This window comes from Hyla sarda, chromosome 12 (genome assembly GCF_029499605.1).
Source record: "Hyla sarda isolate aHylSar1 chromosome 12, aHylSar1.hap1, whole genome shotgun sequence".
In the NCBI taxonomy this organism is placed as follows: domain Eukaryota; kingdom Metazoa; phylum Chordata; class Amphibia; order Anura; family Hylidae; genus Hyla; species Hyla sarda.
This window is the reverse complement of record NC_079200.1, coordinates 17,623,320-17,638,521: the sequence shown is the minus strand read 5'-3', so window position 1 is coordinate 17,638,521 and position 15,202 is coordinate 17,623,320. Positions and strand designations below refer to the sequence as shown.

The following is a 15,202-nucleotide window of genomic DNA, read 5'->3' as shown; positions in this document are numbered from 1 at the left end:
ATGTTACTGATGAAAATCAGCCTTGATCCTAGAAAGTTGTGCAGATGGTTAAAGTGTGCGGTTCCTGTTATTTATTGAGAAAACCAAACATATTTCACTAGGTGCAGAGAGGAAAGATTTTATCAGTAGAGACATCCAGCGTGAATCAACATATGGAAATTATTTCAACCAGGATTGGAAGCTGAATTCTCCAGGGTGCTGTCCTGTGACCTCATCTTTCTTATAGGACACTGCGAGCAAGGACTGGAAGTGTTTTTGTTTACGCAACAAACTTTTGTAAGATAGAACACTGTTAAGGTCATTATAAGAGCAAAAGCATTGTAAGCGGCAAGGAGGTAGAAGATCCGCTGAGCCTGTGTGAATGATGGCGTGGGCCGTGCCAGGGAGCGGAGTCTAAGGTGCTGATGGTTTTCACCAGAACCCGCCGCAAAGTGGGATGGACTTGCTGTGGCAGGCGGCACCCAGGTCGCTACCCCTGACACGACTCGTCCACACAGGCTGCTGAGGAGAAAACGTGGTACAGGAGGAATATGGCAACTCGTAGTCAGGATAACAGAAGGTCAGGGCAGGCAGCACAGTAGCGAGAACAGGAACATAGCAAGAGGTCAGTAGGTAGGTGGCACAGGAGCAAGGTCAGGTCACGGAGCAGGTAGGTCAGCAACATGGTAAGGCAAGACACAATAAACGCTTTCACTGGGGCACTGGGCACACAAAGATCCGGCAAGAGGTAGAGGGAGGTGCACATACTTATAGAGAAGGGACAGGTGCAAACACTAATTAAGGGCGCACTGGCCCTTTAAATCTCAGAGCATTGGCGCACACAACCTAGGAGGCGGGGACGCGTGTGCCGGCATTGTGAGAACACGGAGGATACAGAAGAAGGAGGAGGTGAGTGACGGCCCGATATTCGCATATGGGCACATCCCACAATGCGAATCCCGGGCCCGCCGGCAGACAGAGGAAGAGAGCGCTCACGGCCAGTGTGACCAACCAGAGCGCTCGCCGTAACATCCATATGGAGAAGTCGTTTTATTATGAACCAATTCAGCTTCCAAGCTAATAAATAGGAGACCTACACACTAAATATATTCAAAAAAAATTAAAATGTTTAAGGTCCACGTGAGCAAATGTTAATATGCTAAATTAACTTAAAGAGGTACCCTGGAGGAAAAAAAATTCTAATCAACTGGTGCCAGAAAGTTATACAGATTTGTAAATTTCTTATTTTTAAAAATCTTAATCCTTCCAGTATTTATCAGCTGCTGTATGCTCCAGAGGAAGTTGTGTAGTTTTTTCCAGTCTGATCACAGTGCTCTCTGCTGCCACCTCTGTCTGTGTTAGGAACTGTTCAGTGCAGGAGCAAATCCTCATAGCAAACCTCTCCTGCTCTGGACGTTTCCTGAGACAGACAGAGGTGTCAGCAGAGAGCACTGTGATCAGACTGGAGAGAACTACACAACTTTCTCTGGCGCATACAGAGTGGATATATTTCTGGCTCCATCTGACTTGAAATTCTTTTTTACTCTGGAGTACCCCCCTAATAAGTCAGCGGGGCATATGCCTAAGGCAATAAAGTTTAAAGAGAGATTAAAAAAGGTACATAATGGTTAAGTGCATAATGAAAAACCTGTAGTGGATAACAGTTGATGCCTGGAAGTATTTAACATATTTACTGATATTTATTTATTACTTGAATTAAAGCCTTTGTTGGTAATGACAGCTTCAGTATGCCTACTATATGGGAAAACTAGTGGCATGCATTGCTCTAGTGGGATTTTGGCCCATTCTTCCACACATTCTTCAAATCTTGAAGGTTCTGTGGGCCTCTTCTATGAATTCTGATGAATTCTGCCATCTTCGTTTCCTTCCTCTTTTGAGTTGTTTTCCCAGGACACAGGAACCCATCCTCAAGACTGTTGAAGTATACAATATTTACTTACTGGGAAACATATATTCTGAGAACTGAATTAAAAACCAATGTACTTAAAGGGGTATTCCAGGAAAAAACTTTTTTATGTACCGTATTTATCGGCGTATAACACGCACTTTTTAGGCAAAATTTTTTAGCCTAAAGTCTATGTGCGTGTTATACGCCGATACACCCCCAGGAAAGGCAGGGGGAGAGAGGCCGTCGCTGCCCGCTTCTCTCCCCCTGCCTTTCCTGGGGTCTAGAGCCCTGCTGCCGCCGCTTCTCTCCCCCTAGCTATCGGCGCCGCTGCCCGTTCTGTCCCCCTGACTATCAGTGCCGGCGCCCCATTGCAGGCGCCGATAGTCAGGGGGAGAGAAGCGGCGCCGACAGCCAGGGGGAGAGAAAGGGCAGCGGCACCCATTGCCGGCGCCGCTGCCCCGTTTCCTCCCCCCATCCCCGGTGGCATAATTACCTGGGTCGGGTCCGCGCTGCTGCAGGCCTCCGGCGCGCGTCCCCGGCGTCGTTGCTATGCGCTGCACGGCGCGGCGCTTGATGTCAGTGCGCCGCGCCGTGCATAGCAACGACGCAGGGGACGCGCGCCGGAGGCCTGGAGCAGCGCGGACCCGACCCAGGTAATTATGCCACCGGGGATGGGGGGAGGCAACGGGGCAGCGGCGCCGGCAATGGGTGCCGCTGCCCCTTCTCTCCCCCTGGCTGTCGGCGCCGCTTCTCTCCCCCTGACTAGCCAGGGGGAGAGAAGGGCCGGCAGCAGCGCTCTAGACCCCAGGAAAGGCAGGGGGAGAGAAGCGGGCAGCGACGGCCTCTCTCCCCCTGACTTTCCTGGGGGTATATCGGGGTATACACGCGCACACACGCACCCTCATTTTACCATGGAAATTTGGGTAAAAAACTTTTTTTTACCCAAATATCCTTGGTAAAATGAGGGTGCGTGTTATAGGCCGGTGCGTGGTATACCCCGATAAATACGGTATATCAACTGGCTCCAGAAAGTTAAACAGATTTGTAAATTACTTCTATTAAAAAATCTTAATCCTTTCAGTACTTATGAGCTTCTGAAGTTAAGGTTGTTCTTTTCTGTCTAAATCCTCTCTGATGACACCTGTCTCGGGAAACGCCCAGTTTAGAAGAGGTTTGCTATGGGGATTTGCTTCTAAACTGGGCGGTTCCCGAGACAGGTGTCATCAGAGAAGATTTAGACAGAAAAGAACAACCTTAACTTCAGAAGCTCATAAGTACTGAAAGGATTAAGATTTTTTAATAGAAGTAATTTACAAATCTGTTTAACTTTCTGGAGCCAGTTTATATATATATATATATATATATATATATATATATATATATATATAAGTTTTTTCCTGGATAACCCCTTTAACATTGTCCTTTGCATTTTCTATAGGAAAAAAAATTTGCACCCTACTTTTTAGAACCGAATTTCAAGAAACCTCTGGACAAGGAACAGGATAATATGATGTGATGTCACTTCCTGTCCTCCACACTTCTCTGCCAAAAGAATGTAAAAAAATAAGTGTCTCCCTGTTTTGGAAGATGACATCGTATTCCTATTAATATCTGAAATATGCTTCCTTCCTGAAGATTCTTCTGCTCCAACCTGCACGTATGACTCCAAGAATGTCTACAGAATCTTACCAGGATGCCGCGTCTTGTGCGCATGGAATCACGTGGTGCTTCTTCAGGGGGAAAATCTGACATTTGGGCGTCAGGTTGAACTTGCGAGTTGGTCAAGGATTTGGCTTGTTGATCTATAACCCAAATATCAATGTGCAACCGGAATAACGTTCCTCTAGTAATTGCAGGGACCTGGCTTCAGAACATGCGCTTCCTATGGAAATTTACAAGAGTTTTGTGCAATCAGAGTCTTCCGCATTCTAACAAGAACAAAGCAAGACGAACTACAGCAAAACTGTGGAACCTTATAATGTACCAACATTTTTTTAAAAGAAACACTCCAGGATTTTATTTTCTTTTTTTAGCTTATTTAGTGCAGCATATGCTATTATACAGAATAATGTAGGGGTTCTTGAGTATGCCTTGTGCTTGCCCCTTTTAGCTGATGTGGCAGGCATGGATTTTCAGCCATATTGATTTATGTCTCAGAGCAGAAATGATTTCCTAATGCTGCCTACATTTACCATAAACTCTGGCTTTGCAGAGAAAGGAGGCTTCTCTGGAGCCAGTGCCGGGAGCTCGTGATGTCATAGCCCCGCCCCCTCATGACATCACACCCCACCCCACACCCTCAATGCAAGTCTATGGGAGGGGGCATGACGTCACGAGCTCCCGGTGCTGGAACGCTCCAGCGTTCGGAACAGTTTGTTCAAAATGCTGAGCAGCAGAGTACCCCTTTAAGTGTGGAGCCTAAACGGCTGAGACTCCACCATAAGTGGGTTGGCGTCAGGTCACGATACATGCAGTTTTGATGCATTTTCTTACTCAAATTGTATTTTTAGAGAATACCTGTTGACTGTGATGTGGTCGTCATTGCATAGCTTAGGGTGTCCTGATCCCAAATCCTTTTACAGTTCCTTATACACACTTTCGTTTTTTAGATATGAGGGTTAATAGTTTATCTGACACTTCATGGAATCAGTCAGATGGGCGTGAACTTAATATTAATAATAGGAGTGATGGGCGGGGGATGCGCAGGTTTATACAGTCGGGGTATTTCTTAGACATACATGCCCCTCAATGTATAATATTCACACCCCCTGACTGTATCATGACCATCAGTCCCATTGTTAAAATTAAGTTCACGCCCATCTGACTGATAACCTGAATTGTCACAATATATTGGGATGTCACACCCCTGCCATTCATGTCTATGGGAGGGGGCATGACGGTGGACACAGACACACCCGTGCGGACACATTAACTTACCTATAGCGGACAACCAGGCTAATATGCCGGCCCAACTTGCGCCCCACTACACTAAAATGGACTTGCCCACACCTGGGAATGGACTAGCCCGCTAAAGGGGGGTTGGGCAGCCAGCCACCACGTTAAAAAGAGGAGAAGGGATGCAGTAAGCATGGCACAGTAGGAAAGAGGGGTGATGTGGGGGAAGGGAATGGACATTGAAAGCTCAGTGTGCGTGCAAATGCTGTATTTTGCTGGCCGTAGTATGCGCACCAACAATCGGATGAGGGAGAAAAACTAAGCTCACCCATGGCTCCCCACCCACAAAGGAGAAGGTGGACATTATTCGAGAAAGTATAATAAATCGTTACTTTTCCTAAATACTTGATTAAATTGTTGAGGTTTTTCTTAAAGCTTTATCACGGTGCAAAACTATTACTTTATAATATGACTTTTTATCATGTTTTATAGGTAATTACTGGAGTGAGTACAGTATTCAATCATTTAGAAGGATTTTGAGCCTTTTTTTCTCCGTAAGTGTCCGATATTGGGAGATTCTAATATCCTATGTACATTGACCCCCCGAACTACGATGGCCCCGACATACAATCATTTCAGCATGCGATGGCCTCTCAGAGGCAGCATCAACATACGATGCTTTTGTATCTCTGGGCCATCGCATAAACATCTATCCGGCATCGCTGACTGCTTCAGCTGCCACCGGATAGCCGTTTAATGTGCCCCGTGTGGTCCGGTGAATGTCACTCACCTGTCCCCAACGTTCTGGACCGTCCTCTTCATGCTCCACTCCATGGCCATCGTTCTCCTTTGTCGTCATCACGTCACCGCGCACGCTGTCCTGTCATCCAATAGGAGCGGTGTGCGCAGCGACGTGATAACGGCGATGGAAAGCAACGATCCAGGGCAGCGGTGACGGTCCGGAGCGGCGGGGACACGTGAGTATAACTTTCTATATTATTATTGCACAGATCCCTCAACATAAGATGGATTCAAGTAACGATGGTTCATTTGGAACGAATTACCATTGTATGTTGAGAGACCACTGTATATACATATATATATTTATTTTTCAATCTATTTACCCTGTGAAAAAATAATTCATGGTTAAATCTTTCATTTGCGCCCATAAGCAAGGTTGCATCATTTCTCTTGAATTGCATCTATTTTATTTATTTTTTTCGGGAGGCACCAAGCTGCAGCTGATAGCGATGACCAAATCCCAGTCCCCGTCAGAAATGTTACTACAATGCTTCTCCACAGCAGCTGCGGTCACATGAGGCAATCTTTCTCTAGAGCAGGATAACCTCAAAAGTTTCCCATCAGCTGTGGATGAGGACGAGTTCTCCGTTGCGGACAATTCCCCTCACACGTGTCATAAACGTTATATAACACAGAGGTCCCCCCTCCTCCTCCGAGAAGGAGATATTACTAAGGAAGAAGAAATCTTCAATCCTCAGATCAATGGGGGTAATTATGAAAATCTTTGCAGAGGAAAATTTGCCCAGTTGCCCATAGCAAAGGCCTGGTTAAAAATGAAAGAAGCGATCTGATTGGTTGCTATGGGCAACTGGGCAGATTTTGATAAATCTCCCTCAATGTCTCTTTGCTAGAACCAGAACTAGAACCAGACACTGAGTCAAAGGGTTATTCCAGCCGTCAGCTGTCTGGGCATGCTGGGAGTTGAAGTTTGGCAAAATCTGAAGGGCCACAGTTTGAGACCACTGTTCTAAAGGGAAAAACAGAAACATCATATGATTGATTGATGACAGTCCCGTAGATACTGACCTCGCAAAAGACCCCGGAGTTAAGACAATATGTGTGGTCATGGCGCCTCATTAGTACTTAGATGAGACAGCTGTATCTAGAAATAATAGAACAATTCTCTTTACAACACCTCGACAGACTGTGAGGCAGACAGAGCCTGGATCCTTCAGGCCATGACAATTGCAGAAGCCTTTAAGGTATTATCATTGAGAAGTGTGGATCCATCTACCCTCTGGGCACCTTTCAATGCATTTTTTTCAAATGTTTGCCTTAGTATTTATGTTACAAAAACACATTCTCCTTAGGTCTTTAATAAAATTGTTGTTTAGTTTTGCTCTACAACCACCTGCAATGTCCTGTCATCAGTGAATCAATTTTCTGATGGGTTTGTTATCAGCCTTTTTTTTTCTTTCCTGAAGGAACTTCTAATGTGATTTATGACCAGAAGGTTAAAGAAGAAGTCCAGTACTAAGAGATTTATCCCCAATCTGCAGGATAGGTCATAAATGTCTGATCGAGTGGGTTCGACCAGTGGGACCCCCTGTGATCTCCCATTTGGGGCCCTGGCTTGGCCCCGGCTGCTACAGTGCTTTTCTCACACACCAGTTCAATTTGTACAAACACGGCCCCTCTATTAAAGGGGTATTCCGGGCAAAAACTTTTTATCCCCTATCCAAAGGATAGGGGATAAGATGTCTGATCACGGGGGGCCCGCTGCTGGGAAACCCCACCCCCCGTGATCTTTCCTTGCAGCAACTGCATTCTATGCGGGGACTGCGTCTCTAGTTTCGGAAACCTCCGGGTTTCCGGGACTGGGGATGTGACGTCACGCCAGGCTCCCTCCATTCATGTCAGCCACCACACCCCCTCCCATAGACATGAATGGAGGGGGCGTGGTGTGACGTCACGTCCCCAGTACCGGAAACCTGGAGGTTTTCGAAAATAGAGACGCAGTCCTATGCGGGTGCTGCAGGGAGATCGCGGGGGGTCCCACCAGCGGGCCCCCCGTGATCAGACATTTTAGCCTCTATCCTTTGGATAGGGGATAAAATGTTTTTGCCCGGAATACCCCTTTAATTTCTGTGTCTCCGCCTCTCCCATAGAGATGAATAGAGGAGTCGTGTTTGTACCAGCTGACATGCTGTGTGCGAAACATCATACACAGCTGCTCAGCCGGGGCCAGGTCGGGGCCCCGTATGGGAGATTGTAGGAGGTCCAGTCGGACCAGATCGCTGCACCACCACCACAACCACCAACCCCATCGGACATTTATCCCCTAAATTTCTTAGTACCGGACTTCTTCTTTAACCTTCTGGTCATGAATCGTTTAGGTAGTAATACAAAAATCTGCATCTTTAGCTCAATATTCAGACACATTCTAGTAGTATCAGTAAAGATCCTAAATCTAGCAGCGTCCCAGTGTCTCCAGATTCTGGCCATTTCTTAAAGCAAGATAATCGACAGAATATGAAAAACTGTCCAAAACCACTGCAATTGGCAGTAACAGGGCATGTGATTTGTCAAAATGTGGTTTTCTGGTGTGGTTCAAAGCACAGAACAAAAAAAGCATTGTTTTAACTAGCAACAGAGTTAGCATTTAGTAAAGGCATTTTTGGCAACAGCAATGTCCTTGATCCTGTATAGAGGACAACCAACGCATACACCAAATATTTTCCTATTATCAATTCATATTTTATCACAACTGTAATACCCCATTGGGTGAGAACCCACTGTGCCCCTAACTGGCTTGGCTTAGGGCACGTGGCAGCTGGCCGGACAGGCAGGAGGGGCAAACTGACACTATAGACAGTATCGGACGCAGCAGAGCTGACTGGGTGTTTATACCAAAGCTACAAATAGACAGAAGCATGTTTGACAGTCCAATTTCATTCAGAGAGATAAGACAGGATCCAAAGGTTAAGGCTAAGGCAATGTCCAGAAGGCAGGCTATGGTCAGGAACCACTTGATCAGCAGACAAACTCAGAGACCTTTGTTGTACAGGAACCACACTATTGCTTAGGCATCAGGGAACAGGTGGAGCAGAGTTATATAGGCAGTGCCTGGGAGGGATTGGAGGGGGATCCATTAGGGAGTGCACACAAGCCCTATAAGTCTTAGCAAGTGCTGAGGGCAGAGAGAAAACTGTAGCAATGGCTGAAGCAGCAGGAGAGAGTCCAGAGGAGGAAGGCCAGGATTCACAGCAGATATATGGCACAGAGGATGTTGCTTGGTGCTGGTAAGAACCAGGACACAGTGCACGCTGTTGGTTGCCATCCAGTGGCATTACAACAACTTCATACTCTTAAAAATCACCCTGTAGTATGCTGACACACATACACAGTATCCAAGGCTACAGATATGCGGCCATCATCCAAGCTTTACTTGGACACTTTTTTGTCCCTCTTCAGCTGTATCGGGCTGATCCGCCATCATCCTCCCCATTTATGCAGAAAATGCAGGTTTGTTAAACAATAACCCAAACTGATGTTTCTTTTTCAACATTCCCCAGTATTTACTTATAGTCCCATATTGTCTTTTTTTTTTTTTTACCAGCTTAGCATGTCTATCATACATGGTAATAACCATAGGAATAAACCCTCGAAGAAGCCTCTGGAGACCAGAAGATCCTCAGGAGCCTTGAAAAAAAAGATGAAAGAAAGATAATACCCAGCAACTCACCAGTAATGCACAGTGAAGATTTATTATGCCATAGTGTAGTACAAGGACGCGCTTCGGTGTGGGAGCCTTCCTCACCTGTCTGCCATAAGCAGACAGCTGAGGAAGTCTCCCACGCTGAAACCTGTCCTTGTACTACACTATGGCATAATAAATCTTCACTGTGCATCACTGGTGAGTGCCGGGTATCCTCTTTCTTCTACCTGTTGCTTTACCCTACCTCGTGCACCACCGCAGATTACATGGAAGTGCCGACATATTGCTTTGATATCAACTACTGCCCCAAGTCACCTGAGCTGCGGCTGGACTTTGGCTGAGCCTGACATCCTGTATACTTGTCCACCAGTGTTGGTGTAAGGTGTATATTGGTGTTGTGCCCACAATGTGCCGACTATTTGCCTTAAACCATATCTTTAATCACCTCTCTTCATGTTCTTTTTCCTTTTGCTTTCTATACATGCTAATAAACATAGCAGTGATCATTTTTACAGAAAATTTTGATTTAGTTTTAGTCATTATTTTAGTTTTAATCTAGTTTTAGTAGACAGTACACAGCAAATTAACGGTATAAAGCTAATTCTAGAAAAAATGCTGAAAATAAATCAAACTGATTTTATAACATATTATTAACCTTATATTACTTATGTATTAAATGGGTTATCCATCATAAGGTGACTATAGAACAACTTACCTGCTAGACACTGCTGCTTTCCTTTTGTAAAATGGCCATTTCCTGTTGGAGTTCCCTCCTCCAACTACAAGTCCCAGGATTCCTTGTTTGTAAGTGTGAGGTCACTTTTCTCCCTCCTACATCCCATGTCCTACATCAGCCACCCCGGGTCTGCTCCGGGTCTGATTAATCACAATCACGGGGCCCGAGTATCGTGAAGTCATGGCTCCGCTCCCATCTTACGCCACACTCTGCCCCCTCAATGCAAGCCTATGGGAGGGAGCGTGGCGACTGTCACTCCCCCTCCCATAGACTTGCATTGAGGGGGCAGAGCTTGACATCACACGGGGCAGAGCTGTGACATCACAATACTCCAGCCCCGTGATCGTGATTCATCAGACCCAGAGCAGCGGGACCCCCACGATCAGACATCTTATCCCCTATCCTTTGGATAGGGGATAAGATGTCTTAGGGCCGGAGTACCCCCTTAACCCTCCCCCCAACCGATTGAAGCAGACAGGATCCTTTCAACACCTGACTAGTGATGTAATGTCTCGGGCCACACTGCAATCTGTGAAAACTATATTTTGTATGCTGATAAAAATAAACATCAGGGCAAAGATCACATAAGAATTAGGAGACCAGCCAAACACAGGTACAGACACTATATTATGAACTACTGTACACTAACTTTACAGCCCCTGACATACAGTCAAATAAAAATAAAAAATCCCGGAATACCCCTTTTAGATTTGAAGATTAGTTCTGATGGGATCTCTCCTCAAATCTTCTCAACCTTTCATTTTAGTCTCATTTCAATCATCATACGTTAGTTTTTATTTAGTTTTAGTCTCATTTTAGTCACAAAAAAAGTGTTGTTGACCAAAACTATGACGAAAATGATTAGTCAATGAAATTAACACTGAAACGCAGAGAGATCGAACTTCGTTTACTCACCTATCCTCTCCTGCTCCTCTTTTCGTTAATTTCTTTATTAGATTTAGCATGTTTTTTATACCCTCCATGCATGGCGCAGATTCTCCGAGCACGTATGAACTGTCCCTTAGGAATACCTTAATAAGCTTTAACAAGAAAAACCTGTCGCTCCCCACAGACTAGGTATTTCTAAGGGACAGTTCATATTTGCTCTGAGAATCTGAACCATGGATCATGGATGGAGGGTATAAAAAAAAAACACATAGTAAAACTAATAAAGAAAGGAATGAAAAGAGGATATAATATGGAGGAGATGGAGAAAATAGGTAAGGTAGAATACATACTGTATGCTTAGGAAATATAAAGAGAAAAAAAAAAGGGTTAAAGGGGTACTCCAGGGAAAAAAATATTTTTTAAATCAACTGGTGCCAGAAAGTTAAACAGATTTGTAAATGACATCTATTAAAAAATCTTAACCCTTCCAGTACAGATCAGCTGCTGTATATTACAGAAGAAGTTGTATAGTTCTTTCCAGTCTGACCACAGTGCTCTCTCCTGACACCCCTGTCCGTGTCAGGAACTGTCCAGAGTAGGAGCAAATCCTTTGGATAGGGGATAAGATGTCTAGGGGCGGAGTACCCCTTTAAGGGGTTAACACGTTCCTTTCTCAGTGTTCATCTGGGTAGGATACCTCCACTCGGGTCGCACCTGCGGCGGTCATGTGTTTCCCTGTGAAATGCAACCCTTTCCTTGTTATGTTATGTATGACTAAGGGTGTTACAGATACTTGAAACGCGTCACACAATTTTTTCTTTGTCCTGATGTCGGTTTTACTACAATAAAGTCTTGAAGTTACATGATCTACTCTGGGCAATTTCTTCTTTTACTCCATTGTGCTGTTGTTGCTGCACCAGTCCGAGACGCAGTGGGATACTGTGGGTGAGCTGGACATTTGCTACTGTTTCACGCAATGTTGGTATCTAAATACTGTAGAATATATTTTTTTTTAAAAACAGTCAAAGTAACAAGTGTAAAACAGTTTCACTTCCTACAAAAGGCCCTGGTATTCCCATCGGTGGATGGTATACTTGTGACACTAAGCAGGTTGTAGTAGAGTAGGTAGGCCAGGTCCCACCCACGACACGGCAGGTGTACGGCAACACGAAGAGTCCAATAGAAATAGAAGCAGAAGCCAGCGTGGATATTTCCAAGTGCAGAGTCCCGTTTAGTCAAATAAAAGTCAGAAGACACAGGTAGTGAACATAGAACAACGCGTTTCAGGAGTTGCCACCCTTAGTCATATAACATTGAGAATAAAATTCTCCGGTTAAATAGGGGAAGTGACCTAGGGAAGATTAAAAACACCTTTCCCAGATCACTTAACCCTTAACATTCTAAGAAGTGCCGTAGTACACATAATAAAGGAGAAAAACAAGCATGTCATATTGCCAAATGTACCTATAACATAACAAATAGAGTACAGTGACCCACTGACCTACGATGGCCCCGACTTACGATAATTTCAACATGTGATGGCCTTTCAGAGGCCATCGCATGTTGAAGGCAGCATCAACATACGATGCTTTTGTGTGTCGGGGCCATCGCATAAGCGGCTATCCGGCAGCGCTGACTGCTTCAGCTGCCGCCGGATAGCCGTTTTATGGTGCCCCGTGTGCTCCGGTGATGGTCTTCTACCTGTCCTCGGGGCTCCGGACCGTCCTCTTCGGGATCGCCTGCATCGTCGGCGCTCTCCTCCGTCGTCATCACGTCGCCGCATACGCTGTCCCGTCATCCAATAGGAGCAGCGTGCGCAGCGACCTGATGGCGGCGACAGAGAGCGAGGATCCCGGGGAAGCAGAGACGTCTGGAGCGTCGGGGAACACATATGCCACCCATGTGCGGTGAAACGCGTTGCATTTTAATAAATCTTTTATACTCGCCTGTTCCGAGTCAGCACCGCTCCTATTGGATGACGGGACGGCGTGCGCGACGACGTGATGACGACGAAGGAGAGCGCTGGCCATGCAGGGGATCCTGGCACAGAGCAGTCATTCGCCGATCGGACACCGAGGAGGCAGGTAAGGTCCCTCCCGATGTCCTGTAAGCTGTTCGGGACGTCGCGGCGGTCCCAAACAGCCCGACTGAGCAGCCGGGTTAGTTTCACTTTCACTTCAAACGCGGCGGTCAGCTTTGATCGCCGCGTCTGAAGGTTTAATACAGGGCATCACCGCGATCGGTGATGTCCTGTATTAGCTGCGGGTCCTGGCCATTGATGGCCGCAGGGAACGCCGCCATATGACAGGGTTTTACTGCAGGCAAAATGTGTATTTGCCGTATAAGACGCACCAACTTCCCCCCCCCAGTTTTGGGGAAGAAAAAGTGCGTCTTATACGGCGAAAAAATACGGTAACCTGTCTTTATTATCTGATTCTCTTACCTACAGACCCCTCTCCAGCAATCCCACTAACACCTTCCGCCATGTCCTTTATGACCTAGTACAATGGGGAACTGCTGGAGGTTTATTGAGTGAAAGAGAGGTGGAATTTATATTAGTGCCACATCCAACTACCACAATCTTTAACTCATTTCCAAAAGTGCACAAACTTATCTTTCCTCCAATAGTTGCCGGCATTGGTGCCCTTAACGAAAATATGTCTGCATGGGACAACAGCCTCCTCCAACCCCTCATTCCGACCATTCCAGGCTTTATCCATGAGACCAAACATCTGCTCCACGGTCTTGAATGGGCAGAGGTGCTGCTCTGGACAGTTCCTAAAATGGGCAGAGGTGTAAGCAGAGAGCACTGTGGTCGTGATGTCAGCAAAGCTGAGAGCTGTGTTCCAAAAAGAAAAGAATTTCCTATGTAGTATTCAGTAGCTAATAAGTACTGGAAGGATTAAGATTTTTAAATAGAAGTCATTTACAAATCTGTTTAACTTTCTGGCACCAGTTGATTAAAAAAAAAAGTTTTCCACCGGAGTACCCCTTTAACATATTGTCTGATATTGTACATTTTTTGCCCGTAGAATAAGATGTAATGCTCTTACCAGATCTGATAACCAAACAGCAAGTACAAATACGATGATCACATTTAAATGTAGCCAAGTGTCTTAGCCATGTTGAGTCACGTTTGGTGGAACTAGAGAACAGGCTGGATGACAGTAATTGTCCCAATGTGGGTGCTCGTCTGGCTATGCATCTGTAGCCACCTGTCAGGACATCTGAAAATGGAGGGTGCACCCTATTGGGTGGAAAACATGATGGGTTTGGGAGAAACAGATTTAGATGTATGTCTAGATGGACCGATTTTAATCAGATCCCTCTTGTTTTTGTTAGATACAATTTTTGAGGCTCGTTTGAGTGTCCAATCAGGACAGCGCCTACTTTTCAGGCGAACCCCTAGATCATCCATTTCACGTACAAAATCTGAAAATTCTGAACAATTTTGGCAGGCACGGAGAGCCTCTCACATGGGTAAATTTTTCACCACGTGAATTGGATGGCACAAGTTGGCGTGTAGCGTAGAGTTAACCGCAGTTTCTTTTCTATGGGTAGTAGATATAACCCTGGTGCTTGATGTGTTTTTGTGAAAAGCCAGTGTGAAGGATAAGTTGTCAGGGTTATTGTTAAGATAAACCAAGAAATCTTGTATTTCTTGTTTGTCGGAATTCCACACGACAAGAAGGTGGTCTATATATCGACCATAGTAAAGTATGCTTTTCTTATAGGGATTGTTTTCAGAAAACAAAAAACGCATTTCCCACCAACTCATATAGATATTCGCTAAAGAGGGGGAGAATTTGGCGCCCATGGCCGCCCAGGTGGTCTGCATGTAGTACATCCCATCAAACATAAAAAAAAATTGTGTGTAAGAAGATAATTTGGGGTCCAAACGTTCTAAACGGCAATTATCCAATTAAGTCTGCAGTTTTAACAATAAAAAATGTTCCCACGGCAATTACTATGCATTTCATTCACAAATGTTACCTGTCTTAATGTTCTGATCTCCGCGGGTCTCTTCTTTTCCGTGCACCCGCTCCCGATCATGGTCCCTTGCTTCTAAATGAAAACGAATTTTGTTTTAACAAAAACAAAATTTGTTTTTCACAATTTCGTAGGCATGTACGATTCGTTTTGTTCTGATTTCGGATTCATTCGATTGTAAATATTTCATACATTCGGATCAATCCAAATGTACGAAATATGAACAATTCGGACAAAAATGAATTACGTCCGAAACTAATTGCACATGTCTAATAACCAATAGGATGTTCTCCTGCAGATCAGCGGGGTAGGAAGAGTACGTAGTGAGAAACCATTTGAAAGCAAT

The 15,202-nt window shown here is 45.2% G+C and overlaps 1 long non-coding RNA gene across 3 annotated transcripts in view; it reads right to left on the bottom strand.

Moving 5' to 3' along the window:
• Positions 1-1,659: 1,659 nt before the first annotated feature.
• Positions 1,660-15,202, bottom strand: part of LOC130296922 (uncharacterized) — a 49,626-nt gene continuing 36,083 nt past the window's right edge. For 2 of the 3 annotated variants that reach the window (XR_008849343.1, XR_008849344.1), the window contains exons 3-4: positions 3,348-3,770; positions 1,660-1,913 (exon numbers count right to left, since the gene is read on the bottom strand). This is a non-coding gene — a long non-coding RNA (uncharacterized LOC130296922). Of the gene's footprint in view, positions 1,914-3,347; positions 3,771-15,202 lie in introns of those variants that run through there. The other variant, XR_008849342.1, reaches the window with a different exon arrangement.